Here is a 10593-nt window from a genome sequence, read left to right on the forward strand (position 1 = left end):
GCTGGACTCTTTCCTCATTTCTAGCCTCTTATCACTGCAATCATTATGTCAGTTGTGATGCATCCTGATCTGAATCCAAACTGCTCATCTCCCATCTTCCTTTCTACTACACTGTGTATTCATTTATCAATCACCATCTCTAGAACTTTCATGCAGTATGACTGTAGTTTGATACCTCTGTATTGCCCACAGATGTGGATGCCCCTTGTCCTGATTTATATAGTAGGTCCTACAACTGTTATCTAAATGTACTTTTCTCTTCGCTATCACAACCCTGCTGTGGGGTGGGACATAGGCTAAGATTATGAATACTGGCCTATCATTAGGCTGAAGTCGGATTGCCATGAGTCTGTTCACTAATTTTTGATGACATCTCTCACTGCCTTCTGAAGCTTCACGCTCACCTTTCACCACAATTCATACACCATTTATAGCCTATCCTCCTCATGAGTAGTAGAAGATGTCTAGCCTCCTTCATACCACCATGTCATCTGTACCATCATGTCATCGACTTCCAAATTCCATCCTGCCAGTGAGCCTACATTAAGTGTAGCAATTCATAGTTCATGTTTGGCAGGTTGATTTGTTTTATGTCCAGCTCTAAACAGAGCTATCCCAGGTAACCCAAGATGGGCGATTGGACACCTGCCAGCCAGTAGCTTATTGACCCAGGGCTGCTAGGTTTTTATGGTGGGCACACACTGGCCAAATGGGGCACATAGACCACTCCCACTGTTAACAGGGGTCCACAGATCCATTTGTTGATGAGTTTGAGATGGAATCACTTAGCATGTTTTTTGGAGGTAGGAGGAACCCCACAGAGACACAAGGAGAACATGCAAACTCCAAACAGGCATTGGCTGGAGGCCAGGATCGAACCTTGTACCTTGTGCATGGAAAGAGAAGAACTTAACCATTATGCCAATGGGTAAAGTTACTGTTATCTAACTGAAATTTCTATCAGAGACAAAATAATATTTTTCCCAACAACTGCAGTATCATTGTAGTGTCTCTAAATATCTGATGTTATTTTAGTTGGGTACAAGACAGAAATACAAGGCTAATTAGAAAGCTGAAAATTACAGTTGCGAACATACAGGTGCAAAACACTCTGTGATCACTTTACAGCTAATATACTTCAAACTTTTGTCTACGCTGTATTAGGCTGACACTTGATATGATACTGCAATGTTGTTGCAACCTGCGGCCTTCTACTTTCAGGTGATATAGCCTGCAGCTACATTAAATAAAACACTTCCTTCTTGTGCCACTGGAAAGTTATGCAAAGTGCAATTATATGGAGGCCAGATGTTTAATCACATGCAAGATGATCACAAATAGATTACAATATTTTACTCATATACATGCACAGTTATAAGACATATTGCTGGACATTGACTATGTTACAAATACAACCTAACTAAGAAAAGGTTCCTGTAATCCACTACCAGTGTTGTTAGGGAAGAAGTACTTTCTACAATGAATATTGTGTGTTCTTCTTATAGTATAGGCCAATATATTGATATCACACATGTAGAAAAAGTTTTAGATGCAAATGATGCCTAATAGACAATAATGACTATTTGCATTCATAGGATCATAGAGTCATAGGCACTTCCTAGGTTATTGATCCATAAGGATCTTTAAAAGCCAAGCCCTACATTCCCATGAAGTTTTTAGACCTTGTAATTTAAATATGAATAACCCAGAGCAAAGCAGAACATTTACATGTTACCCCTATCCATAAGGGACTAGGGTGCTAAATCAGGGGTGAAGTTGTTTCCCACTCAATTGCATAGATCATATCTGAATAGAGTGAGGCAAGTACTTTGCTTTATGATGAGAGGAAGATGATTTCAAAGAGGTTAAATTCTCTGTTCATAGGTTCATAGGTTAGTACTAGGCTATCGGCTTTGGGCCTATACAAGCCTAACCATAACAATTCCCTGGCTATTTCTTCCCACACTATTTACTTCCCTGGACCCCTGTCATACATTTGTATGCCTACATACCCCTGTGATACATTTCCATGCCTCCAACATGTTGCAGACAAGATTAAGATCTCTTGAGAAGATGTCTATTCCACCATTGCACTTGCAGATGTGCAGTAGGTCAGAGTGGACAGAATCTGTTGAGGCTCTGTACATGAAGCAGAGATCACCCGTCTGTAGCCTGTATGATATTAAGAAGAGAGACTATGCTTTGAGCTGGTCAGTGTATTTTTTATATATTGTAGTTTTTATGATCGAGACTTTAATTTTCTTGGTGAGAAAGCGTTATGGTCATTCAAGTTGTGTTAAGTATTTGGACAAGTACATACCAAAGGGGGCATTATACTCAATGGTCATCTTAATAGGTGCCAAATACAGTGGAATGATCACATCCCTGGATCTAGATTCCATACCTTTATTAATAAGCTATACGACGAGAAAGGATTTTCTTGCAAGAGTGGATACATGGTGACTGAAGGACATTTTGTTGTCCCTGTAGGTTCCTCAATCTCTAGCTACTGAGTCAATTTTCAGGTGTGTATTGCCAATGTGAAAGCTACAGTGTATATCATGCTTGCCAAAGGAGACTATGATACTTTTTTTATATTTTAGTTTTACTGCGTGGTTATGACACCAGCTATTTGCTTGGGAAAAGCCCTCTTGGAGGATCTTAGTGTCCCCTCCTTGGTCAGCTGCAAACCCTTTACACTAGCTTTGGCCTCCAAAAAGTAAATGCTACACAGGAGTGACCCAAGGAATGAACCCTGGGTACACCGCTAGTGACAGGTCTTTTTGGAAAGGTAGAGCTGCCTACCATAAATCCCTGGGCCCTATTTGTGAAACTTTGCTATCCAACAAGTTATGTAGGGATTAACATTTAGCTGCAAGAGTTTATCAACAATACTTAAGTGATGGCGTTGAATACCTTTGCAAGGTGTAGACATACAATATGTACTGATTCTCCTTCATCCATTGTTTTAGCAACTTTCTCAAAGACGTTGATAAGGTTATGCAGGCAGGATCTGCCCTTGACAAAACTGAACTGGTTTGGGTCAAGAGGTTGTAGGTTATTTATGTCTTTATCTATTAATTCTATAATGATTCTCTCCATAGCCTTATAGATGAGGCTGGTTTGATATAATTACATGGAGGTCTATTGATGCCCCACCTTTGGGCAGGGGAATAACTGTTGCTGTTCTCCCTTTATCAAACACAAAGCCTATTTGGAGACAGATACTGAATAGCCTGTGTAGGGGGGTTGACAGGTCCTGTTTCAAGCTGATCAGTAAGCACCAAGTACATTTCCAGGCAAGTACAGCAGTATTTTTTTTCTTTGAAAAGTATTTTAAGGAAGTCTTCTTGGGAGATTTGGGGAGTGAGGTGTAGATGCAAGTACATGATCAGAGGAAATGGGGGGAGAGAGGGGTGGATCAGAATGTATCCACTAGTAGACTGGCTATACCCTTAGGGTCTGACTATGTGACATCATTTGCTATTAGCTCTGTGCAGTGCCAGGCATTGTTTCTGAGGTTTCTAACATAGTTATAGAAGATGTTATGGTTGTCTTTTGCCTGGGTAGCTATTGCTACCTCATGTCTATCTTTGGTTGATTTGATCAGTGACCAGAGTTCCTCGTTAAGTTTAGCATGAGCCGTTTTGACATCTTGATAGTTACATATGCCTGTGATCACATTTTTTTCTTTTGTTGTAGACCCTGTTTATATTTGAATTCCACCGTAGGGAATTATTCTTAAATTTGGCATTGTATGTGCTTTGGAAGCGGACAGATGTGATTCTGCAGCGATTCACATGTGCATCTAATTTGGTTGTACAGGATTCTACATATGTAGTATGGTTTATTGGTTTGGAGGGGATATTGAACTTAGTCAGGTTGTCATTCAGTCTTTGAATATTAACCTTTGCATAATCTCTGAGTACTGATTTATTTAAGGATATTTACAGCTTTAGTCATACAGTGAATGTGAGTGATTTATGGTACAACTTGATGAAAGGGAAATTACATCTGGTGGGGAACAGAGCTGTCCCATATTGGTGAGGACCCTAGTTGGGGTGCAGAGTTTGTGTTTATGAAGTCCAGAAATCTCTGGGCATACATGTAAGGGGATGTATAATTCTCCTATTTGATGAAGGGGAAGTTGAAGTGTCCTAAGAGAATAATGTTTGGATGAATGCATAGGGACTCCATACTAGTCAGCTAGAAGGTATGGACCAAAGGGGACATAGAAGGGGGTCCTGTAATTAGCTGTGATGGGATAGGTGGCTTGTTACTGGTAAGTTGGAGGAGGAGGAAGAGTTCTAAGTCATTATCATGTCTAACAAGCCTGGAGGTTATATTTTCTTTTATGAATATAGAGACAGTATAGCTTTTAGTGCCTTCATCTAGTATGATGGGCCTGAACACATGGTAAGTGATGAAACTAGTTTACCATGAAAAACTCACCACTCCAAAGGCTGAGTACAGCTGTGCAATTCCCACAGGTCGACTGTCAGGATGTCTGTTATCAGCATTACCTACTGTCCAAACCTGACCCCCTTCAGGACCCCTCTTAGCACTTGTTCCCAGGTCTAGAGCAGTAGGGTGTTTCAATGTTTGGTGTTATGTTGATGCATGTTAGTAATTGGTGTGGCAAATTTTGAGGAAAGGTTGCAGTGATACATACACTCAACCTTTGGAGTGGCAAGATTTTAATAGTAAACCAATTAAATCCTACATTGTTGGAGTGCTACCAATGATCTTGAAGCAGGTCACAGTGACAACACATATATCACTATAGGGAGTGAATTTTTTTGCTTAGGCTCGTACCATTGAGCAGCAATATCTTTATGTTATTCAAATTTTGTTTTGTTAAGTTGGAAGCTTTAGAGCACAGTCATTGCCTAAAAAAAGGCACTATGGGAGTGGACAAGGTTTTAGCCAATATATATGAAAGTCGTAAGGAGACAGGTGCAGGCCATCCCTGGCAAACCAGTTAAGACTATGTACTGTCTCCTCCCAGGAAAATATATATTGGACCTCTCTTGAATGACAGCAGAAGCTAAGTCACTTGTTGACTGCAGTAATCTTTTGTTAATACTATGGTATCATTCTCTGTGATGGTAAAATGCTGCTCAAGGCTAGGGTCATACCTGCCTTGGTCATATATTCTGAGGGCTCCATTATGTCTCTCTTCATATAGTCCAGGGTGGTATGTTTAAAGTTCTCTCCTCTGACATGCACTATGTCTGTGTCATATGCGTACTTGCATTGCATGGGCTTTGGTGAATACTTAATGTGGTGAATCCTGACACCTGATAAATAACTAACTGTGATCCTCTCCTTACTCAGCCTGGTGAGGGGTGCATCAGTGTGTCTAACTATGGAGTTGATTATAACTAGGATGTTGGATTGTGTAGAGACTTGCATTATGGGGCTTTGATATGAGACCCTGTGAGTTTTCGATGCATCAGTTCATGGTAGGCACTGCCTGAGTTGGATATTCTTGAGGTTGCTGAGGGCACTTGTTTCCTAGATTACATTAGGGGGCCTTTGTCAATTAGATAGGGTACTTTGAAGAGCCTTGGTATATGTTGGTCTATGTGTTTGGTATGTAATTGTGTGTGATAGAAATAGTGTGGTATTGTGTGTTACTAACAGCCTGTTTGCTATTTATGTTTTTATTTGAGAGTTTTGCCTCCAGTAACATTATAATAACTGCATCTCTCACAGACTGTGTCATTTTAAGTAGTAGGTGGTTGTCAGTAAACATGAGACTATTACTGTGTTGTCTCAGGATGCCCATTTTAACCAAGGTGGCTACAGAGACAGTTGGAAAGTACATATCCATGTTCCAGGTGCTTACTAGTTTGGGCTGAAGTGGGAATAGTGCCTATGATTTTACACGGTCTTTAATAATGTGCTCATATTCATTTTTGTCACTGCCTTGTTTTTTAATGTGCTTTTGAGTAGTGTCCACCATTCCTACTGGAAGCAAGATTTGTCTGCTATTTGGTATTTAAATTTTATTCTAATTAGATACCCTGATTTTTTTGGCTGGATGTTTCTACGTCAAGAAACTTTGTTCCTATTTTTAATGTCTGCAGGTTGAGATGTATAACACTATGCCATAGGCAATGGGAACGGCCAAATTGAGCTTTTAGTACATAGTATGATGTAAAAGTACACAGCATGGTGTAAAACACTAGAAGGCAGACTTCACAGGAACTTTATAAGTAAGGGTATGACATCCAGGTCCAAAGAATTTATAGTACCACTTTACTCAGCCATTATCATACCCATCATGAGTATAATGACGCCTTCGGAATGTACCTGACAAGTCATATGCAACAGTTGGAACACCCACAGAGGTTCTTTACCAAGAGAAGCCAGGGTATCAACACATTGTTCTATACAGATCACCTTAAAGCTCTCTCGCTATGCTCAGTCTCCCACAGGTTACTGACAGGCGATCTATGCCTGGAGTATAAGGCATCTTCATATCCAGCCCTGATGGACCTTTTGCATATCCACAAAACAAATATCAGAAACATTAGATCCAGGGATTTACACTTTGCTTTCAACATAAATATAACATGCTGGAGAGAGACAAATATGTGTCTGAAAGGATACTCATGCTCTGGAATAGGCTCCTTATGCATCTGAAACAAAGTTCATCCTTAACCCTTTTCAAATAAAACCTTGACCATTTTTTATGAAAAAGAAAATTCACCCCTGATCTGGCCCCCAAGTCTCTGATAGAGGCTATCAGTAAATTTTAACATATCCCTCCAAATAGATGCTCATGTTACATGAGGACTCAATTGGCTTATAAAGGACCTGGTGGTTGTTAGCCCAGTATATACTTATAGGCCTATGAACCTATGAGGTTTGAAGCTGAATGCTGGTGGTACTATCTGTCTAATAATGGAGATAGTGCTAGTGTCAACAGAGTTCTACAAAGCTACAAATCATTTATCTTTTGCTCCTTCTCATACCAGAAGCAGGGAGTAGCACTAATCCCAAGTTGCTTCCTGAGAAGTAGTATTAAACCAGATGTTGATGAGTTAAGTACACTTGCTATAATCTTCCTTTGGCAGTTACCCTAGATGGAACCTACAGCAACTGGGTGCAACAGAAAGCAAAGCTGCACAAATTCCCTGAAGAGCTTCTCACCAAAATTACAACCAGTCCACTCAGTGAAGTCCCATGCACACTGTCCAAACAGAGACCACAGGAAATTATTGACCCTCTGCTTCTTCTCTCACCGTTAGCAAAGCAGAAGCATTAATCCCAATCCCTTTTTTATGAAACAATTTTGCGGACTTTCCAGTGACTGGTAATCACTAGTAAGGCCACAAAATAATGTTCCTCTACTCTTTATCTTATCAGGAGCAAAACTGAAGTATTAATCCCAAGCTGATTCCAGAGAAGCTGTTCTCAAGCTCTTCAGTGATTGTTAGTCTAATCACAAGTATTACAGATTTTAAAAGTAAGATGTGAAAAGGAATTAGTATGAAACGGAGGCTAACTCAAGCTTTAAGAGTCTAAGGGGATAGCCTTCCCATCCCAGTTTGATCTGTGAATGCCCAGTAAAAGGAGCAAAGAGGAGATGAAACTTGAAAGAGCTTCCAAGGCCAAATATACAGTAGTAGTGGGCAAAAGTAGCATAATTATGACAGGATGAGAGGGGCAAATGGCCAGGGTGGAAAGTGTTGGGGGAGGGGTCCCATCAGCCAATCTCAATCTCTCTGCAGTGCAATACTTGCTTTTAAAATTTGGTATTGCATTTTCAGTGAGACTTGAGATTTGTAGTACTCAGTGCGTAGTCTAAATTGTAGCAACTGCTTGCCACATTGTAGCAAACAGTTTTTTTTTACTGTTTAAAAGTAAAAAAAAACTCTCTTTTTTAACTAAAACCTGCATGCTGTTTCACTCTGTGCAGGGAGGATATAACTGTAGAAACTGCTTACTACATTTCTAGCAAGCTGTTTGCTGCAATTTAAAAGAAGAAAAATGTTTTTAACTAAAATATACACAGCATAGCTTTCCATGCAGGCAGGGCATAAACAGTATCAACTGTTTATACATTTGTAGCAAGCAGTTTGCAACAGTTAAAAAGAAGAAATTATTTTTTTTTTGTTTCTTAGTAAATGGGTTGAAAGAGGGACCGGGCATAGAAATGGGATCTGAATGGCTGGTGCAGGAGGGGGTGCATGTTGTGCATCTGGCTAGCTGGTTGGTATTCCAGTAGAAGGAATGCCCATTTTTTTTTTTTTTACTTTTCAATGGAAGAGCAGGGGAGGGGGCATGGCTCTAACTGTAAGGGGCATCTGCCCCAGGCACAAAATGTTGGGGGAGTACCATCAGCCGACCTATCTTTAATGTAATACCAGTTTCTAAAAGCTGCTATTGCATTTGCAGTCAGACCTGAGCACTGTAGCACTCTGTGCATGTCTAAACTGTAGCAGCTGTTTGCTACAGTTTGAAAGTAAAAAAAAACAAAACAAAAAAAAACAAAAAACTCTGGAGCATTGGGGGGTGATGCATGTAGTGCAGCTGCATTTGGTTGGTGTGCCAATAGAAAGAATGTCTGTTTTTTTTTTCTTTTTCTTTGTTTTGCTCTTCACTTGAAGAGCTGAGAAGAGTGGGGCATTAGTTCATGTTACTGGCACAGGAAACCAGTTGCACCAGCTATGCTTCTGGTATGTAGCTCAAAAGCAACCAAGTTTAAAAGCACAGCAGTAACTGGGTGAGTTGGTGGGACAAAAATGATTTAAATGGTTAGATAAGTGCAGTAATATCAACAAAACTTCCCTTGATGCAAAATGGTGTCAAAATGCCTTGTTTGGTTTTAGCTTGTGCACAGGAGTTTCAGCTTCCAATAGTCTTACAATAAGACAAAAATGGCTGACTACTAGTGTAATATAAATAGCAGAGAAATGAAACCTTGAAACAGGTAAAGCTCTAGCCAATAGTGTTTTTCTTCTGAGAACTGCATAAATGTCTCCCATGTTTACCATATTTAATGACCACAAGCTCTAGATAGCTTGCACAGTGGGGGGAAACTGGTTGTTTAAGTTTGAAAAGAAACTAAAAGCCCAGCAATTAAGTGAGAAATGCTGATTTATATATACCAAGCTACTGCACTGCCACTGAGCTAAATCCCTATACAAAGTCAAACTTTTATAGGATCATAGGATCACAGGAAGTTACTAGGCTATTGGCCCTGAGGCCCTTACAAGCCTAGCCAAGAATTTGCCCATATTTATTTATTTATTCTATTTATTGACATTTGTTAACCGGGTTAGTCCAACTGAGCCAGGGGCCCATTTTCAGTGGAGACCTGAGGAGAAAAGCTCCAGAAGTATTACATATTTTTACAATAAAAATCCAATCAAAAATAATGAATAAAAAATTTAAAACCACCATGAAACATAAGAAAATCAATAGTTAGAGAATATTTGTACATAGAGTAGGTTAAATAACAATTGACAGGTCTAGAGAATATCACACATGAAGTACATACAAATAGAGAAACCATTCAATATTTTTTTTAAATAAAGATATATATGAAACTGAGGGGAGAGGGAGGTATAAATGTATATGAGGCAAGTACAAGGAAGTAAAGAATAGATTAGTGAAAAGGAGTTAAAGTGTAGAAGAGGCTAGATCAAGTGGGGGTTAGACAAGGGCAGGACCATGTCCTCTGAAAAAAAACTTTTAAGTCCTTTTTTGAACAGGTGTTTTTGATGAATGCTTCTTATGTTTTGAGGGAGTGAGTTCCAAGCATGTGCAACAGAGTATTTGTAGAGGGACTTTCCTATATTTTTATTGGGTTTATATATGTCAAGGAGGTGTTTGGTGGAAGTACGAAGGTGATGATGAGGGTTGCAGTAGGAGACTAGGTTGGCGATAGAAGGGTAGGAAGAGGGGTCATTCAGGATAGAGTGTGTACTGTGAAGTTGGGGTAGAAGTACTTGTTTAGAGAATTTCAGCCATTGGAGTGATTTAAGGGTGAGACAGTGGTGGGATTTATAGTGGAGATTAGAGGCAAACCTGGCTATTTTTTGATAAGTTTGCTCTAGTTTAGTGATAAGTGAAGTTTGAATATTAGTAAGGAAAGGGCCAGCATAGAGAAGGCAGGGTAGAAGAAGGGACTAAGTGAGGGAAGGTTTGGAAGAAGGTGACAAAAATTTCTGGTTGCAGTAGAGAAGTCCGAGTTTCTGGTGGGTGTTTTTTATACAGTGTTGGATATGAGTAACAAATTTTAGCTCATCATCAATAATTAGTCCAAGGAGTTTGGTATGGGGTTTGGGTTTGATGATGGTATTATTAGGAGAGGTGACAGAGAAAGAGGGTTTGTGCTGGGTGAGTGTTTTAGTGTAGAAGAGAAGGAGTTTAGTTTTTTTTCTGGATTTAGTATTAATTGGTTATCAGAGATCCGGGATTTGAAAGAGGTGAAGGTTTGTTGAGTGAGATCCAGGAGTTCAGGGATGTTGTGGGCAGAGGTGATAAGGGTGGAGTCATTGGCATATTGTAGAAGTGTAGAGAGGTTAGTAGCAGAGTGAAGTTTGTTAGTGAATATGTTGAACAGAAGGGGACCTA

Source organism: Protopterus annectens, chromosome 10.part0, assembly GCF_019279795.1.
Source record: "Protopterus annectens isolate FY-2018-M chromosome 10.part0, PAN1.0, whole genome shotgun sequence".
NCBI lineage: Eukaryota > Metazoa > Chordata > Ceratodontiformes > Protopteridae > Protopterus > Protopterus annectens.